The sequence below is a fragment of the Petaurus breviceps genome, unplaced genomic scaffold, assembly GCF_028583685.1.
Source record: "Petaurus breviceps papuanus isolate PSGF00001 unplaced genomic scaffold, PetGlider_PUasm1.0 89748, whole genome shotgun sequence".
Lineage (NCBI taxonomy): Eukaryota > Metazoa > Chordata > Mammalia > Diprotodontia > Petauridae > Petaurus > Petaurus breviceps.
The window spans coordinates 347,758-367,932 of record NW_027187113.1 but is presented as its reverse complement, the minus strand read 5'-3'; the positions used below and the strand labels follow the sequence as shown (position 1 = coordinate 367,932).

General features: G+C 38.9%; 1 long non-coding RNA gene across 3 annotated transcripts in view; it reads left to right on the top strand.

Moving 5' to 3' along the window:
• Positions 1-20,175, top strand: part of LOC138176493 (uncharacterized) — a 74,054-nt gene that overhangs the window by 2,279 nt on the left and 51,600 nt on the right. The gene's annotated exons all lie outside the window — the stretch shown is intronic.

Here is a 20,175-nt window from a genome sequence, read left to right as displayed (position 1 = left end):
GGAGTGTGTGTGTGTGTGTGTGTGTGTGTGTGTGTGTGTGTGTGTGTGTGTGTGTGTGTGTGTGTGTGTGTGTGTGTGTGTGTGTGCTTACGCGCGCGCACAGGTGCTTGAGGGAGGAGCTTGGAGCCCAACAGGGCAGTCTGGACAGGTGGAGGAGAGAAGAACCAGGCTGTAAGCTGCCAGCTATGACCCACGGTCCCCCCACCCCGACCCCTCCTCCCTTCCCTATGCCATCCTCCCTCCAGGCCCTGCTGCGGTTTGGTACCTGAAATAATAGCATCGAAAATTCAGAGAGGTCCAGTGTTCCCTCCCTTCTTCTGTCAGATGAGACAACTGAGTCCCGGAGAGGACCAGGGATGTGCCTCAGAGGTGGCATGTAGCAGAAGTAGAGACTGGAACCCAGGTCTTGTCGGCCCCCCGCCCCGTGTTCCCTTGGGGAGGGGGAGGGCAGGAAGGATGCCATCCTTGTAGGAAAGAGTAACATGGGATTCTGTCTAAATGGATGGCTTGTCTACTTCACAGTGACTGATAATGGCCAGCAAAGTGCACATTCCCACTTAGGGTCACTTTTGCCACTGCTTATTACCAGTGGACCACTGGAGGCAGGAAATGTGAACCTTGGCCTGTTTGTTTGGCAGATGGTCAGGGAGGTGTAGAAAGGAGGGAAATGACCTGTCCAGAGTCTCATGGTCAGAAAGTCCCTGCATCACCTTGTCCACTTCCTGGTTGCAGTTGAGTGAACAGAAGCAAAGAATTGCATAAATTGTCATTCTCTGTCTAAGGCATTACGTGGGTAAACAGCAAGAGGATGGTCTGGGCAAATGTCTGAATAGGAAAAGAAGCAGGATATGGTTTGGGGGTGCTTAGTGAGCTAAGATAATTTGTGTTTATCCACCAATGAAAATAGCTCAGACCTAGGAGGGGCATTCCAGAACAGAATATATTAAGTTCCTTAGGAGCAGAAACTCAAGATCAGAAGAATTGAGTTCTGGAGACTGGGGTGGAAGGAAGCCCTTACTAACACTTACACTTTTCAATCCCTAGGAGTTATTTTCCCTTTCTTGATCTCAGCTCTTTCCTTTAGAAACTGAGACTAAGAATGCTTGTATTACCTGTTTCCCTGGGATCTTGTGAGGATTAGATCAAGCTTGTGAAAGTAGGTTTGTAGTCATTAATGTTGAGAGACTGTCTTAGGAAACTTGTGTGGTAGAACCCATGCCCTAACTTCTCCCCCCAAGCACATTAGGCTAGATTTTCCTTCCAAAAAAGTGTTTTGAGACCTTCCTTGAGACTTAGTTGGATCTAGATACAGAAGGTTTAGATTGTTGGCATAATTTCCACTTTAAGTGAACACAGCCCAGGGGAGCTTCAGGGGCTCTTATATTCTTGACTGGTGAATGATGATGGGTTACTCAGGCTAGGGAGCTTCACTTAACTGAATCAACACAGGTGTCTTCAATGTTTATTCTTGTTGAATGTTCTTATTCAGTTGTTGAATTTATAGGGAACTGGATCGATTCATGTCCAGCCCCCACCCCAAATTGGTTTAGTCTTTCAGGATTGTAACATAATGAACTCAATGAAGTTGGGGGTGGGCTCCATAAAGGAAGATAAAATTAAATTGGCCATCATATGATTTTGGTGATGCCTTTAGACATGGTGATTGCTTACTGTGAGGTACCCCCACTTCGGGGAGATCTACTCTCTAGTATACTTCCAGTTACCATTCTGTAAGGAGAGTCTGATGTATGTTCTATGTATTTCATAACTGAAGCTTAAAATTGATTTTGGTAAACTATGTTATTCCTTCCAGATTTCTTGGGAGTTCCAGATTGATAATTTAATTTTCCTCCAATTTCTACTAGAGAATCTCTTTAGTACTTAGTTTACTTTCAAAGCAGAATGGAGAGATTGAATTGGGGGGGATCAGAAAAAAGATTTTCCCCTCATTATTAAAAAGGCAAAATCAGAAGAATCAGTTGTGTTCCTACAACTCCTGATACCTTCTTCCTCTGTAAAGCCCACCCATTTTTCCCATAGGTGAATTCCTCCTGGAGCCTCCCTTTTTGGAGGGGCCCAGGTTGATGTTCATCCTCCTCCCAGCCTTCCTGGCTTCCAGACTTCTCAACCATGCTGTCATAAGCATAATTTCGGTCAGCACCTGTGACCTCTTTGATTTTTGAATGTTCCAGGCCCAGCCTCCTCCTTGCCCTGATGCTATGTTCTGCACTTCAAAATCATGCCATATGCTAGTCACGGTCAGCTGCACCCCCCCTTCAGTTACTCTTCCCCCCCCAGCTTTACTTTGTATATAATCTTCCTCTTTGAACCTTAGCTCTTTGCTGGTGGGACTGTCTTTCTTTTGCTTCTATTTGTTATTTACTATAAGCTCCTAGCTTATAGTAAACACTTAAAGTTTATTTCCTTCCTTCAGCCTTTAGTGGGACTTGGATGCCTTTATATTGCTAACTTTCCTTATCACCCAATTGCTTGGGGTGGGGGTGGGGTATCTGGAAATAAGGACCTTACCAGTTTTGAAGGATTCTAGTTGAGTAAACTATTTTGGTTTTAAATAGCTTTTTAGAAAGGACAGTGCCTTTACTGGGCTTCATTTGGTGAGCAATAGGGCTGAAACAGCAGTTCACTGTCCTAGTTAAGTTGCATGAGGAACTCAAAAATTAAAGAAGGCAAACCAAGGCAGATCCCTGGAATCTGATGATTATCTGTGTTGCAGAACCATGCTGCAGAAACTGTTGTGTTTGGTTTTATAGTTTGGAAGAGGAGAGACCAACCATAATTATTCCCAGGATATTTCCTACGAAAATAATAGATACCTCCCTAATGTGGATAAATTCCACATACTAACCATGATGGTCACAACTGAAAAGTGAGAGGGTTTTTTTTTTTTGTTCCAAAACAAGATTAATGATTGGTGGTTGAAGGATGTTATGGGATCTCTTAAAATATTTCACTCTACTCCTAGATGACCAGTTCATTTATGTTTTCATGGAAAACAACAATAATTATGAACCTTTAACGTGCCCAAGGGAAACCTATCGCCAGGGAGCTGGAGACAAAGTAAATGTCAGTGACTGTGAAGGAGCATGTGGATGATTGGTGACCCTGCCACATGTAACTAGTTTCCTGTTTTTTTGCTTCCCCTCCTTTGTTTCACTTGATTTCATTTACTTAATGCATAATTTACTTTGGGCTTCATGATCCAGAGAACCCAAACTATATATGTCCTGTTTTATTTTGTTTTTTGGAGGGTGGAAGGCAATCCTGGTTATGTGACTTGCCCAAGGTCACACTCAGGTCCTCCTGACTCCAGGGCCTGTACTCTATTCACTGTGCCTCCTAGCTGCCCCTATGGGGTTCTTAAATTTAAATTATTTATTTTTAATTTTCAACAATCACTTTCATAAGTTTTAAATTTTCTCCCCTTTCCTACCCCCTTCCTCTTCAAGATAGCTTGCAATCTGATATGGGCTCTACAATACATTCCTATTAAAACATTTTCACATTAGTCATGTTGAATAGAAGAATTATAATGAATGGGAAAAACCATGAGAAAGAAAAAAAAATAAAACAAAACAAAAAAGAAAATAGTCTGCTTCATTCTGCTTTCCAACTTCATAGTTCTTTCTCTGGATGTGACTGGCATTTTCTTTTTTCTTTTTTTTTTAATTTTTTAAATTTTTTTGCTTTTTGGAGGGCAATTGGGGTTAAGTGACTTGCCCAAGGTCACACTGCTAGTTTTTGTGTTAAGTGTCTGAGGCTGGATTTGAACTCAGGTCCTCCTGACTCCAGGGCCGGTGATCTCTTCTCTGCACCACCTAGCTGTCCCCCAATGACTGGCATTTTCTATAATGTGTTCTTTGGAATAATTTTAGGTCCTTGCATTGCTGAGAAGAGCTAAGTCTATCAAAATCAGTCCTTGCACACTGTGGCTGTTACTATGTATAATGTTCTCCTGGTTCTGCTCCCCTTATTCAGCATCAGTTCATATAAGTCTTTCCAGGTTTCTCTGAAGTCTGCCTGTTCATTATTTCTTATAGCACACTAGTATTCCATTACATTCATATACCACGACTTGTTCAGCCATTCCGCAGTTAATGGGCATTCCCTCAATTTCCAGTTCTTGGCCACCACAAAAAGAGCTGCTATAAATATTTTCGTATGTATGGGTCCTTTCCATTTTTATGATCTCTTTGGGATACAGCCTTAGAAGTGGTATTGCTGGGTCAAAGGATATGCACATTTTTATAGCCCTTTTGATGTAGTTCCAAATTGTTCTCCAGAATGGCTAGATTAGCTCACAGCTCCACCAGCAATGAATTAGTGTTCCAACATTCCCTCATCTTCTCCAACATTTATCATTCTTCTGTTTTGCCATGTTAGCCAACCTTATAGGTGTGATGTGGTATTTTGATTTGCATCTCTCTAATCAATAGTGATTTAGAGCATTTTTTCATGTAAACTCAGGGTTTTTGAGAGGCCATCTATCAGATGAGTGACCAAGGTCTGTCAGAGAGATGGAATGTAAAGTCTGAATAGGAGCCCTAGAGTTCTGAGCCTATAGCCCAATGTCCTCTGGATATTGCATTTATATCACATGCATATTGGCTTTTTTCCCCTCATTTCTCTCAGTGGAGACAGCATTAGCATAGATTGCAAATTGCATAGGCAAAGGTCATTTGTTAGAGCAACTAGACATTGTCGTATTTCATCTCTTAATCTGTGCATCTGTTATGGTTTAGTAGCATTTCTGCTCTTACTGCTACTAGGACAATTACTATGAAGTTTATGCAAAATCCTTCTTGGTGACAATTTCTGTGATGAATTCAATACTGTTACCTTTGAAAAGGCAGTTCCCATAATTCATTATTTTGAAGGAACTTATGGAGGTTGAGTGTGAGGGCGCAGTCAGGGCAACACTTCAGGTGTTCATCTTTATGGATTGAGTTATCCTGATAAACTTCTGACTGAATTATTAGTGTTTATGCAGAGTGATGATGATGATGGTGATCAATATGTTTATATGTTATTTATTTATTTGACTACCATAGTAAAACTGGTAGGTAAGTACCTAAGGTACTTGCCCAGGACCAAAAAAGTAGAGAATAACAGAGGTTTGCTTGGGACTACTGTGTCTTCTGACCCCAGGGTCACACCTCTGTCCACTGAATTTAGTTTGCCCACATCTTGGTATTTTAGTTTTACTTTTTTGTAATATGTGTTGATTTTTAAATTTTTTCCCCCAAAATTTAATTTCAGACTCAAATGCCCGAACACAAATGCAGAATAGAGAAAACAAACAAACACATATCATAAACTTGAATATTGGAACTTGAATACAAAGTTAGAAAGAAAAAAAGCATGTCATATGCATTGAAGAATATAAGAGAGAATTCAAAATATGTAACAATAAATTTTCATTTCAAGAAAGCCTATATGATAAATAATACTTGTTATGTTGAGGATTGTCCATCTTTTCTTGGCTTCTTGTAAGTTTTCTTTTGTTCTCTAATGTGTACTTTTTTACCTTGTTTTTTTTTTCCTCCCCCCAAGCTCCCCCCAGAAGGCTACAATAAAGTTTAGATATATTTCTCTATAGCTATAGATATATACATAAACATATACATACACATACACATATAGACATATACTTTCCCAAACGTATTCTCCTAATCTCTGTTTTTTTATGTATTATTATATCTTATTTACTATCCCTCCTGCCTCCTCTACTTTACTTCAACCCACTACCTTACCCTCCTATAACTTGCCTACCCCCCTCCAAGGATCCCTCCCCTATCCTCTCATTACCATAAATCTAAACACCCTTCTACACCCCTATTCTCTCATCCTCCCCTCTAACAATCCCTCCCTTGTTTTCTCCCCCCTCCCTATGCTACTGTTTTATTTCTTCTAAATTTAGAAGACTTTTATACTCTTCTAAATATATATGTATTTCTCCCTCTTAAACCCATTTCTGATGGAAGTAGGTTACCAGAACTACCAGCCCTCCTCCCCCATCTAATTCCTCTGTATCAATTCTTCTTTTTGCACCTCAGATAATTACTCTTTTAAGCTGTTCCTAAATGATTTTACTTTTAAAATTCATATCATTCTCAGGTTTACCCCAATATTTCTTTTTTTAAAAAATTTTTTGGTCTTTATTAATTTGTTTGTTTACCTTTAGTTTACAAGATTCAGTTCCACAATTCCTTGAGTTTCAAATTTTCTCTCCCTCCTTCCCCCATGGTGGCATACAATCAAGTATAGGATCTGCAAATACTTTCACATTAGACATTAGTCAGGTTATAAAGAAGGATTGTATCAAATAGAATGAACAATGGGAAAGAGGAAGCAAAACCAAACAAGAAAAAGAGAAGGTAGTTTTCTTCAATATGGATTCAAACTCAGTTCTTTCTCTGGATGTAGGCATCTCTCTCCATCATGAGCCTTTTGGGGTTGACTTATAACCCTGCATTGCTGTGAAGAGTCCAGTCTATCAAAGTTGGTTGTCACACATATGTTGTGTCGATAATTGTGTACAAATTTTTCCTGGTTCTACTTTCTGTAGAAAGTACTGGTTTTCCTGGGAGTTCTTGTTTTTCACTCAGCAGTTTTAGAATTTCTCCATCATTTTCATCAAACCAGTCTTGGTGTTTGGGAGTGTTTTGACCAAGATGAACAAATGTAGTGCTATACACCAAATCTCTGAAAGCTGCCCACTCTTTTTCTGCTCCATTGTTGCCAAGTGCCACTTTGCTCAACTTTGCAAGTTAGCCACAAACTGTTCCTGCTCAGAGAACAGCTCTAATCTGTTGACATTAATTCTTCTGGTAGTAATTTTGCTTTGGGGGAACATTCAGCTTCGAGTCTATTATCAGTCAAGTACTTTGTACCCTTCTTCACTCTCACACCTAATTTGTCTCTTCTCCTTACAATCACATAGTCTATTAGACGCCAATGTTTGCTGCAAGGGTGCATCCATGATGTTTTATTGCATTTAGGTGAACAGAAAACAGTGTTGGTGATGAAAAGGTCATGAGATGCACAAGTCTTCAGTAGTAAGTGACCATTTCTCTTTCTGTTTCAATCTCCATTCCTCCCTAGGACAATCTGCCAAGTCTGGTAGTCTGAGCCTACTCTAGCATTAAAGTCACCCAGAATTATAAGCTTGTCTTCATACATTTTTTCTTTGACCTCATCAGGGTTCTTCATGGTGGGAGCATAGACACTGATGATGATGACATGACATTTTCCTGCAAGTGACAATTTCATTATCATGTGCCCGTCATTCATTCCTTTTGTTAGGCATACAAGCTTGTTGACTAGATTAATCTTGATTGAAATACCTACACATCAGCCTCACAATGCTTCGCTTCACTGAAGTCATTCCAGAAAAAACCTATATCCAGCTCCAGCTTCAGTAAGCAGTCCTTCATTTGCCAGCCTTGTTTCACTTAGGGCTGCTTTTGGATGTGATGCCTTCTGAGTTCTCTTTCCACAAGAGCTGTTCATCTTTCAGGTCTGTAAGTGTGAACACATTCCATGTACTGATGGGGAATGGAATTGTCTTTGCAGACATTTTTCTACAATTTTTTGTGTGTTTGTTTCAACCGCAGGGTGGGATCCTGTAGCAGCAACATCCTAGGATGACTGATAGCACAGGTTCTTTGATTTGCTTTTCTAAAGGAAAGCACCTCAAAAAGGATTAACAATCTTTCTTTAATCAAACATATGTCATTTACCTAGTTTTTTGGGGGGGGTGTTGAATCAGCACCTGAACTTCAGAGAATACAAGCAGAAGTTATAAGCAGACAAAAATACAGATAGAGAAAATAAATCTCCCCCTCCCTCTCTACCTCCCTTCTCCTCTCAGCAGACAAACAGACAGGGCTTCCAGCTGTCTGACCATCACATACATAACAGTTATTCACCAGAGAGAGAAGCACCAACATCTGTGTTTTCAAAGCTGGGGGGCTCAACAGCTACCCAGTGTTTCACCTGGCCAAATCACACAACTCTTCCCATAAGTGAGCCCCAAAGCAAAACCTCACATCAGGATATATATATAGCCTTCTCCAGAGTCAGAGAACATCACAAGCCTCATGACCCACTTGACTACAAAGTAACAAAAGTTGTGCCTTCCTGAAAAAAAAGCATCCCACCACAGGGTCCATGTGACCACATGCAGCCTATTAGGGGCAAGAGTTTATTTTCAAATCAGGAAAGGTCCTCAAATTCACCTAAGCCTATCAAGGAGGAGGGGAAGATCTTCAAATTCCCATTCCCATTATAGATCCCCACCTGCTACAGTAATCAGACCCAGGGTTCCAGGGTTGGGTAAGCAGAAAATTTTTAGGGCTCCTTTTCTAGGCCCTTTCTCGCAGGAGGAGGTGAGCAGTGTGATCCTTAAAGGGCTTCTCAGACAGCTAGTGGGCTGCCAAATCCCACTACTGCTTTCAGTGAGAAATGACCCTATGGCCTGAGCTGCCTCTGTGTGGGGTTGTGTCTACAGCTCCCAGTGTGTCCTCACCTGCTGCTTTGTCAATCCCTTGAGTTCCAAATTTTCTCCCCCTCCCTCTCTACCCCCCTTCCCCTTTCCCCATGGCAGCATGCACTCCACTATAGGTTCTACAAATACCTTTACACTAAACATTAGTCAAATTGTAAAGAAGAATTATAAGCATTGAAATGAATAACAAGAAAGAAGGAATAAAACAAAAAAAGAGAGAGTCACTATAGGACTTTGAGACAGGTAAAATGGTATGTGTGATGTCTTTTGATTTAAGTGAGTCAGAGTTGTACGAAGTCGTTGGCCTCACTCTTTCTTCTTGAGTCATCACAGTCCAGTGGCAGGACTGAGTCAAGACAACTTGGGATGCAGTGCATGACCTTGGTGTCTTCAGTATCTAACCAAGCTCTAAGTGCTCCACAGCACCTACTTTAGCTGCCTTCATGGTTATTGGAACAATTTGTTGTCATCCACACACCACCATAGTAAGTCTTCACATGTTTGGAGTAGACACCCGTCTAACTCACTGGCTGTTTTCAGACCCCTCAGTTACCCTTAGCCAGTCTGCCAAAATGGCTTACCAGAATGTAGCCACTGCACATGATACAGCATGGGGTCACAGGTGAGAGTTAAGTGGAACAAGTGGACACCAAAGGTGGAAAGCAGTTCTGAAATGGGCTTGGCAGCCATCACACAAGAGGTCTAGTCTTCCCAGAACACACTCTATACCCAATTCACATTCACAGTTCTAATTCACAGTGATTAACTGTATTTTTGCCTTCCTCCTATTTTCCCTCTGTTTATACTTTTCTCTCTCTTTTCACCTTGTCCCTCCTCTTCAATTATTTTAATTCTGACCACCACCTGCCTCAATCTGTCCTCCCTTTTATCAGCCTGTTCTCTTTCCCTTTCCTTTCCCTGTTCCTTTTCTTTTTCCTTATAAGGTAAGATAAATTTCTATATCCAACTGAGTGTATCTGATATTCCCTCTTTGAGTAAAATCTGATGAGAGTACAATTTAAACAATCCTCAGCCCCTCCCTTCTTTCCCTCTGTTGTAAAAGATCTTTTGTGCCACTTCATGTGACATAATTTACCCAATTCTGCCTCTCCATTTCCTCTTCTCCCAGTACAATAAATTTTTTTATATCATCACACCAAAGTCATCTTATACCCACACCATCTGTCTTTATATATGCCTTCTAACAATCCTAATAGAGATACATTTATCAAGAGTTACAAGTATCGAGGGGTGGCCAGGTGGCTCAGCGAGTATGAGCACCGGGCTCCAGTGTTGGGATAACCTGGGGATCGAATCCGGGCTCAGACACTTAGCACCCACCCAGAAACACCTGGCCGTGTAACCTTGAGCAAGTTACTTAACCCCGATTGCTTAAAAAAAAAAAAGAGTTACAAGTATCATCTTCCCATGTAGGGATGTAAACATTTTAATGTCATTGAAAAACTTGCTTTTTTTCCTGTTTAGCTTTTTATGCTCCTCTTGAGTCTTATATTTGAAGACTAAATTTTCTGTTCAGCTCTGGTGTTTTATTAGGAAAGTTTTAAAGGGATTCCCCTATTTCACTGAATGTCCATCTTTTCCTTTGAAAGATTATGCTTAGCTTTTCTGGGTAGTTGATTCTTGGTTGTAATTCAAGCTCCTTTGCCTTCTGCAATATCATATTCCAAGGCCTCCAATCCTTTAATGCGGAAACTACTTAATCCTGTGTAATCTTATTAATTTTTTTTGCTTTTTTGGAGGGCAGTTGGGGTAAAGTGACTTGCCCAAGGTCACACGGCTAGTTTTTTGTGTTAAGTGACTGAGGCGAGATTTGAATTCAGGTCCTCCTGACTCCAGGGCTGGTGCTCTATGCACTGCACCACCTAGCCACCCCAATCCTGTGTAATCTTGACTATGGCTCCACAATGTTTAAATTGGTTTTTTTTGTTCCTGGCTTCTTTCGGTATTTTCTCCCTCACCTGATAATTATGGAATTAGGGTACAATATTCCTTGGAGTTTTCCTATTAGGATCTCTTTCAAAAGGTGCTTAATAGATCATTTCAATATTTATTTTTATCCTTAAGTTCTAGGTTATCAGAGAAGTTCTCCTTAATAATTTCTTGAAAGGTGATGTCAAGGCACTTTTTTATGATCTCGTGTTGTGACCCTAAGGTTTCTAGATGAGTCTTACCTCCTCTTCCCAGCCATTGGTGCACACACAGATACGTCCTGCATGTTTGCATAAAGGAGAAATCAAGTCAGTGGAAATGGAAAGAGGCACGGCTTTATTGGCAAGACAGGCATGTTGTTACATGTCTCCCTCCATTCTCTCCAGCTCCCTCATGCTTCAGCCCTTAAATCCCCAAAGTGCACTTGCAGAGCTCGTGGACAACTCATGAGGGAAGGTGGGGGGGGGCCAATCAGAGAACAGGGAGGCTGTGTCCAGAACAGCTTGCATACTCCTGTGCACTTACACTTAGTCCCCAAGATTAATCTCAAGGCAACAGGGTAAATTGCATGACAGCACACAAGCTGGGAGCCTTGGCACTTCCTAGAGGTTAGGGTCCCCTGACCACAGATGAGATTAGCACATATTGCTGATTGCTCTGTATCCTGTTACATCAGACCTGAACTCAGAGAGGCTGCCTGAGATCCAAAGAGGGGCTACAGGCCTCAACACGTCCCCCTTCCTTTTAGGCGTGGAGCGCCAAATCTTGTGAGTCCTGCAAGGCATGGGATTTTTTGCATGAGAGGGCAACAGATGAGGGGATAATTACCATAAACAAAAGACAATTCAATTACATATTATATAGTATTCACAAATCACAGGGAAAAGGATAACGAGGTGGGGACACTTGCCAGGCAAAAAGTCTTAATTTAAAAATACCTATTACATACTTCACAATGCAAATCTCAAGGAAATACAATATAACCAGAGGAAGAAGGGGTGAAAACAATATATAGATAGCCAATGCAAAGGACTTAACTCTTTAAAGGAACCCTAAATTTGTCGTGCCAAATTGTCCACCTTAATTTTATCCAGGGCAGCCTCATTGATATGGGAAATCAGTTTATCAAATTATGCCAAATCCACTCCTATGGAGGTATTTCTAAAAATCCCTAACAAACGATTTTCAACTTTTTGCCAATCACAATTAGACCTATTATATTTCATGGGTATAACACAAATAGGATGAAATCTATAATCACACTTCAACAAAACTCAGTTTCTGCAAGCTTGTCTTTCACAAATTCTAGTATCTTTTAAAAAATCTAATTTTTGCTGAAAGTCTCTACTTTAACTTATTACCTAAATACAAAGACATAGTGGTTGAAATTATCAATAATAGCAGACAAAATATTAGTACAAATCCCTACTAGATATACATAGAGCAGGAGTACAATGAATGCAAACAATATTCCATACAGAGGAGTCATACATAGAGAGGTGTATCCATAAGTACATTGGAGAAGGAGAATAGAAGACACAGTTGTATATAGTCCCATGAGTAAAAGTCCAGAAATTGCTTTTGTGCAGGTTTCCCCTAAGTTTGAAATCAAAAGAGGGTGGTACTACAAAGAGTATGACATCATAACCACTAATACATTGTTCAAGAGTACAGTTAAAGCAGGGTATATTCCAATAAAATATAGTATGGATTTATATCATCTGTAAATGATTTACATTAGTAGAAGTAAGGAAGGCTTGAGGAGGTCAAATACAAGTAGTCACAATTACAGTTATATATGAAACAAGTGATGCAATAAGGGTAGGTGTCTCGAAACATAAATCAGGATGGAACCAGTTCAGTTTGTATAGAAAGCAGAGTGATCACAGCAAGAAACACAAATCCTGGGGTAACAGGTTTTTCAGTTCTTTGGGTGGATATAAAAATGTTCAATCTGCCCCAATGGGGGCAAAGCTTTTTTTGTTTTGGTTGCCTTAGGAGACCTCTTCTTCTTTATTCCCATGTTCTGTCTCTGTGAGTTCTTCTGCTGCTGCTGGAGCTTTTTCATCTTTCTGGGTGATTCAGAGTACACACCCTGACGTTTCTTTTCTGGCACCCTCACTGGTCGTTCCCCAGCTTCTGGAAAATATATAAGCATAGCCTCACCCCCACAGTAATAAATTCCACATTACCTTCATTTTGGGGAGTATTTACCTTTCACATTATTTTCTGCCCGTGTATACTCATTTTTAGCAATGTTTTTATTTAGCTAATGTATTTTGGGTGTATAAAGCAGTAGCTAATACAGCTAATTGCTCCCCCTTTTTTATTTTAGCAACTAGGTTGTAATATCTTTATTATAAGGGGTATGACTGTAATTAATATTTAAAAATGATCACAGAAACATTGAAATAAGTTTGTTAGTGGCAGGAACATTATCAGCATTCAATTGTGTCAGAATGCCCATAGAAGCAGAAAACTATAACATATGGTTACATAGAGTATATGCATTTTGATGAAAATAATAGTAAGCTAATGTAGTTCTATGAATATTTGGGGGAAAAGTTAGAGAAACTTGAACTTTTGATTAATAGTCACGTTATTTGGATAAAGAGACCTAGGAAATGAAGAAAGAATTGCAATATAGGTAGTGGCCTCTATGTCATAAGAGCTTGTAACTTCTGAAAAAGGTTAAAAAAGATCTGTATTCTGAGTATATTTAAGTTTAGCATTATCAATATGTGTTGACATATGTATACAGAATATTTGTTATCTGACTCAATATTAAGGGAAAAGAAAAATCATTTAACAATAATAGCATATCAGAAAGCTGTGTCTAGTGGGTAGAAGTAAAGTGAATATTAATAACTTTATCATTATTAGAATTACTGTTAATATAATTAGAATTAATTAGCTTGCATTTCCAGGAAGCTGATAGACAAAAGAAGTTCCTGACTAGGACTTTACAGCTGAATAAGAGACCTACATCCTTGTTACACAAAGCTTGTTTATCCTCTGATTATTTTCACTTTGGAAGAAAGAGATATTTCAGAAATTAAATCTTTTACTTATAATAAGTTCAGACACTACTTTAACTCTTGCCTAGGCCATGGAATGACTATGCATTGGAAATAAAATAGCAAAATCTGTTCTACTTTACTTTAACTTAGCTATAAGTTGTCTTGGAAGTCCTAAAAGCAAAAATAAAACTTTTAAGAGTGAGATTCATTTAAACCAAATTGGTGTAACATAGATTCTCAACGTATTTATTGACAAACTATTGCAGAATTTTTAAATATCATAATAAATATCATATTATATATAAAAACAAAGTTTTTAGTCAAAAAAGGTATAGTAATTGAATCTTTATATTGGCAACAATTAAGAAGCTGATCAAAGTACTTATAAAAGCTATTAGTATTAGGATCCCTCTAAACAATGGAGATATTATAAAGTAAGCCTAAGTAGTTTGTATAAGTTACTGTATATATTCTAATTCTTTTTTTTTTTTAAGCAATTGGGGTTAAGTAACTTGCTCAAGGTTACACGGCCAGTTATTTCTGGGTATGGTGGTAAGTATCTGAGCCCAGATTTGATCCCCAGGTCATCCTGACACTGGAACCGGTGCTCTTACTGAGCCACCTGGCCGCCCCTAAGCAACTGGGGTTAAGTAACTTGCTCAAGGTTACACGGTCAGGTGTTTCTGGGTGGGTGCTAAGTGTCTGAGCCCGGATTCAATCCCAAGTCATCCCAACTCTTACTCACTGTGCTACCTGGCCGCCCCTGTATTCTGATTCTTGTTAAAAAAAATAATATTAGGTTTCCTAGTGAGCTAACACAAAAGAGCTCATATCTTTTACTGACTAATTATTCTGATCATAGAAATTTTCCTATAGAAAGAAAAAATAAGATGTGAATTAAATATAATATTAAGTGCTTTTTATTTTAAGTAGAAATTTTTCTTTTTCTTTTCTTTTTTTTTTTTAAGCAATTGGGTTAAGTAACTTGCTCAAGGTTACACGGCCAGTTATTTCTGGGTGTTGTGCTAAGTATCTAAGCCTGGGATTCGATCCCCAGGTCATCCTGACACTGGGGCTGGTGCTCTTACTCGCTGAGCCACCTGGCCGCCCCTTTTAAGTAGAAATTTTTCACCAATCACAGCTCATATCCATTTATATGTTAATTTTATTCCTATGGAGCTGTAATAAACAATAAAAATTTACTAGGTTTTTCTTATGTAAGGAATTTCATTTAATGTTTTTCTTTCTCAATTGTTAGAAATCCTTTTAATATTTTGCAACTTTCTTAGCAAGTTAGATTCATTGTTTAAGAACTATATAACGAAAACAAGTTCCTTTCTCAGGCTGAATGACCTTGCCTCTACAGAGGGCTTTTTGCAGTTTTACAACATAAGTAAGATTGATATGGATTCTAAGCAGGAGAGACTGAGGGGTTAATGTTTATTCTCCTGCATTGCTAACTGTCACACATGGAGGAGCAATGTTCTGGATGGGCAGAATTAATCCAAAATAAAGTTTTCACCCAGTCTCCTAATTTCTACATACATTAATCAATCAACAATTTTAGGTTTTTAGCATTAAAACAAAATAACTCAATAATCTTACAAGTTCCAAATAATTCATATTCAAATTGTTTTAGTTGTAAACCCTCTCTAACTTCAGGTAGGTGTGTAAATAATTGATTTTCTGTATGGCATATATAAACATTATAAGATGTAAGTGACATATCTTTTTAAACAAGTTCTTTATCTTTTAGTTCCAATAAAATTCAGATTAAAAAATGTGCTTATCTAACACTTTTTCTGGCTTAGAATGATCCCTTAATTTTTAAAATGAGAGAATTTTACTACAATTTAGGAAGACCATAACAACACAGTGACATTGTGACATTGATTGTATTTGCAAATCATCACTTGAGAAAATTATTGATAGAAAACTAGGCTAATCAAGTGCAGAGATTTTTCTCCTCTCCCCTTATCTGCAGAGCCTGATTGTGTATTTAGGGGTTTTGAATGGAGAGGTTCATCTGCTTGCTTAAAGATGTGGGGCTCAGGGTTCCCCAGGGATGTTGCTAATGGGATCCTTGTTATAATTAGTATGCCTCCTCTCTTTTACCAGACTGGGGAGGATAACTTAAATTCCTTATTAGTCTTCAGCACTCTCTTTTAGCCTAATCTGGGATGAGAAGCTTTAATGAATTTTTGTAAAATGTTTCGAGCTGACAAAACTTTTACTCCAATAAACTTTATTTATATGTCCACTCCTTAAAAAAAAAACTTCTTTGAATGTGATAGCTTTGACTTCTGCAGCAAAAGTGATTTTTTTGGGGAGTGGCACCTACTCCCTTATCTCATTACTAGAGAACCCAAAAAACTCACTTTTCTTATCAAATCTTAGAGAATATCCCAATTTGCCTAAATGTCAAATAGTAAAATGAATTATGACTTATCTTTAGCATCAACTTAGGAGTGACACTTTTTACTTTTCACATGAATTCAATTGATTTACAGTTTCTTTCTTATACACAGATTTATTTTCCTAATAAGTGAGGCAGGAAATGCTTGTTCATATGCCCCTTTGATCTGAGGAAAAACATTCCCTTATTATTTCTTATCACCTTCTCCTCAGTCCACTTGGCCAGAGTGGAATGAAGAGGAGATTTTCAAACTTTTAAAGATCTTAAAACTTCTGTTCACACTTTTTAATGCAAATGGTTTATGCCTGATACTTCTTTCTATACTCTATGACTTAATATAACCATCATATAATCTATAAAATAAAATATTTTTCTTTTCTCCTTCTCTCTCCTCAGGAAGGGGGAGGGAAAGAGATAAGAGCATTCCAAGGAAAGTCCAGCTGCATATTGAACCTTACAGGGTGATAGATTACTCACTCACACTCTTTCACACAGAGACACATAGACAAAACAGACAGAGAAAATGACAGGAAGAGTGCACTCAGAAATTGTTAAAGATCGTTTGCAGAAATCAGATGTTATGCTTGATCTTAGGTAAAACTTACTTGATCATTTTCTTTTTATCTGTTTCCAACAAAGACAGCTGTATCACAGTGAATGGTTCGAGCCACCCCTGGCACTTTCATTTCTGATGTTAAACATATCATTAATATATTCCATAGAAAAAAGGCAGAAATAGGGAAATGCTGGAGTCCCTCTTCCATTAGTCCTTCACTCCTCTCTGTCCTGGCTGGCTCCCAATTTACCAAATAAATTGTCACTTGTTCCCCAACTATGCCCCATTTCTGCTTATCTGAGCCTGTGTCTTCTATCCATGGAGAGACCACTTTCACTTTTTAAATAAATTTCCGCATGTCCTTAAGTGGGAGGGTCAGTCCCTGGCCTTTAACTGCCTTATAAAGCTGTTGAGCCCAATTCTCCATTTCCTCTGACTTAATTATAGGGGGGATTCCCCATTTTCATCCTGAGCGAACCCCAGAATTCCCCTGATCCCTCTGGGCTTCTCCTCTATCTTCCCTACTAGTGTGGGGGCTCAGCTAAAAGGTCCCTTTAAAACCACACATACTTTATTTTTCCCTGTTAAGGACGCCATTTGTTGTGACCCTAAGGTTTCTCCCTGAGTCTTACCTCCTCTTCCCGGCCCTTGGTGCTTACCCAGACACGTCCTATGTGGTCGCATAAAGGAGAAGTCGAGTCAGTGGAAATGGAAAGAGGTACAGCTTTGTTGGCAGGACAGGCGTGTTGTTACATCTCTCTCTCCATTCTCTGCAGCCCCCTCATGCTTCAGCCCTTAAATCCCCAAAGTGCACTTGGAGAACTTGTGGACAGCTCGTGAGGGAAGGTAGGGGGGTGCAATTAGAGAACAGGGAGGCTGTGTCCAGAACAGCTTTCGTACTCCTGCGCACTAACCCTTAGTCCCCGAGATTAATCTCAGGGTAACAGGGTACATTGCATGACAGCACACAATCTGGGCGCCTTGGCACTTCCTAGAAGTTAGGGTGCCCTGACCACAGATGAGATCAGTACATATTGCTGATTGCTCTGTATCCAGTTACATCAGACCTGAAGTCAGAGAGGCTGCCTGAGATCCAAAGAGGGGCTACAGGCCCCAACAATCTTGGATTTCAAGTAGTCCAATAAATTCTTAAATGATCTCTCCTACATCTATTTTCCAGGACAGTGGATTTTCCAATGAGATATTTTACATTTTCTTCTATTTTTTCTTTTTTTAAAATAAGTTTTATGTTTATTTTTAGTTTACACCATTCATTTCCACAAGATTTTGAGTTATAAATTTTCTCTCCATCTTTCCCCTGCCCACTCCCCCAAAACAACCATCCCACTGTATATCCTCTCCCCCAATCTGCTCCCATTCCCCCTCCGACTTTCCAGTAGAGCAAGATGGATCTCTATAACCAAGTGCCTACATATATTATTCCCCAGTTGCATGTAATATATATATATTTTTTATTTATATATTATATAATTTTTTAAACATTTGATTTTGAAACTTTGAATTCGAGATTCTTTCCCTTCCTCCCTCATCACCCACCATTACTGTGAAGATAAGCAGTTCAATATAGGTTGTACATGTGTAGAACTATGCAAAACATTTCGATAGTGGATATATTGTGAAAGACTGACTATATTTCCCTCCATCCTATCCTGTCACCCACCTGTTCTATTCCCTACTTTGACCCTGTCCCTTTTCTTTTTTTTAAACAAATGCTTTATTAAGTTCTAGTTTACATCATTCATTTTTGCAAGATTTTGAGTTACAAATTTTCTCCCCATTTTTCCCCTACCCGCCACCCCAAAATATCCCCTCCTCCAATCTATTCTCTCCCACATCTTCTCCCATACCCCCTCAGACTTTCCAGTAGGGCACGGTGGATCTCTAGGCCCTAGTGCCTGTATGTCTTATTTCCCAGTTACATGTAAAATAATATTAATAATAGTATATATATTTTAAACATTTGATTTTAAAAGTTTGAATTCCAGATTCATTCCCTTCCTCCCTTGTCACCCACCCTTACTGGAAAGATAAGCAATTCAGTATAGGTTGTACATGTGTGGCAATGCAAAACATTTGCATAGTGGATATCTTGCAAAAGACTATATATAATATATATATATAATAGATATATTGCAAAAAAAAATATTTCCCTCCCTCCTATCCCACCTCTCACTTGTTCTGTTCTCTACTTTGATCCTGTCCCTTTTCAAAAGTGGGTGCTTCCAAATTCCCTACCCCCCCAGCCTGCCCTCCCTTCCATCATCCCCCCTCTCATCTCCTTGCTCCCTACTCTCCTGTAGGATGAGATACTCTATTTAGTGTGTATGTCATTCCCTCCCTAAGTCAAATTCAATGAGAATAAGGTTGACCCATTCCCTTTTCCCTTCATGTTCTTCACCTCCATTGTAACCATTTTCCCTGGTCTCTTCTATGTGAGATAGTTTACCCTATTCTGTCTCTCCCCATCTCCTCTCGTTATATTCCTCTCTCACCTCTCAATTTCACCTAAGTATCATCCCTTCCTATTAAATTGGTCCTGTGCTCTCTATCTATATATACCTGTACACATTTATACATAAATTCATGTATGTATTCTATGCCCATATACCCTCCCATATAGAGATACACACACATTTCTATTAACCTTCAATTATTCTCATATGGAGAAAAGTTTCATAAGTTACTATTATCGTTTTTCCATGTAGGTATGTAAATAGTTCAACTTTCATAAGTTCTGTATGATTTCTTTTCCCTGTTTAGCTTCTCATGCTTCTCTTGCTTCTTGTATCTGAATGTCAATTTTCCTATTAATCTCTTGTTTTTTTTTTATCAAGAATGCTTGAAAGTCCTCTATTCCACTGAATGACCATATTTTCCCCTGTAATATGATACTCAGTTTTGCTGGGTAGGTGATTCTTGGTTTTAATCCCAGCTCCTTTGACCTCTGGAATATCATATTCCAAGCCCTTCGATCCCTCAGTGTAGAAGCTGCCAGATACTGTATTATCCTGATTGTGTTTCTACAATATTGAAATTGTTTCTTCCTGGCTGCTTGTAATATTTTCTCCTTGATCTGGGAATTCCAGAACCTGGCTATAATATTCCTAGGAGTTTTCTTTCTGGGATCTTTTCCAGGAGGTGATTGGTGGATTCTTTCAACCTCTATTTTGCCCTCTGGTTCTAAAACACCAGGGCAATTTTCATTGAGAATTTCTTGGAGGATGATTTCTAGGTTCTTTTTTAGATCATGGCTTTCAGGTAGTCTAATAATTTTTAAATTTTCACTCCTGGATCTATTTTCCAGGTCAGTGGTTTTCCCAATGAGATATTTCACATTGCCTTCTATTTTTTTCATTGTTTGGATCTGTTTAATAGTATCTTGATTTCTCATAAAGTCACTAGCTTCCATTTGCTCCAATCTAATTCTGAAGGAGTGATTCTCCTCAGTGAGCTTTTGAGTTTCTTTTTCCGTCTGGCAAATTCGACTTTGTAAGGCATTCTTCTCCTCATTGCCTTTTTGAGCCTCTTTTGCCAATTGAATTAGTCTATTTTTTCTTCAGTCAGGTTGTTGACTCTCTTTTCCTGATTTTCTTGCATCATTCTCATTTCTCTTCCCAATTTTTCCTCCACTTCTCTTATTTTGTTTTCAAAATCCTTCTTAAGCTCTTCTATGGCCTGTAACCAA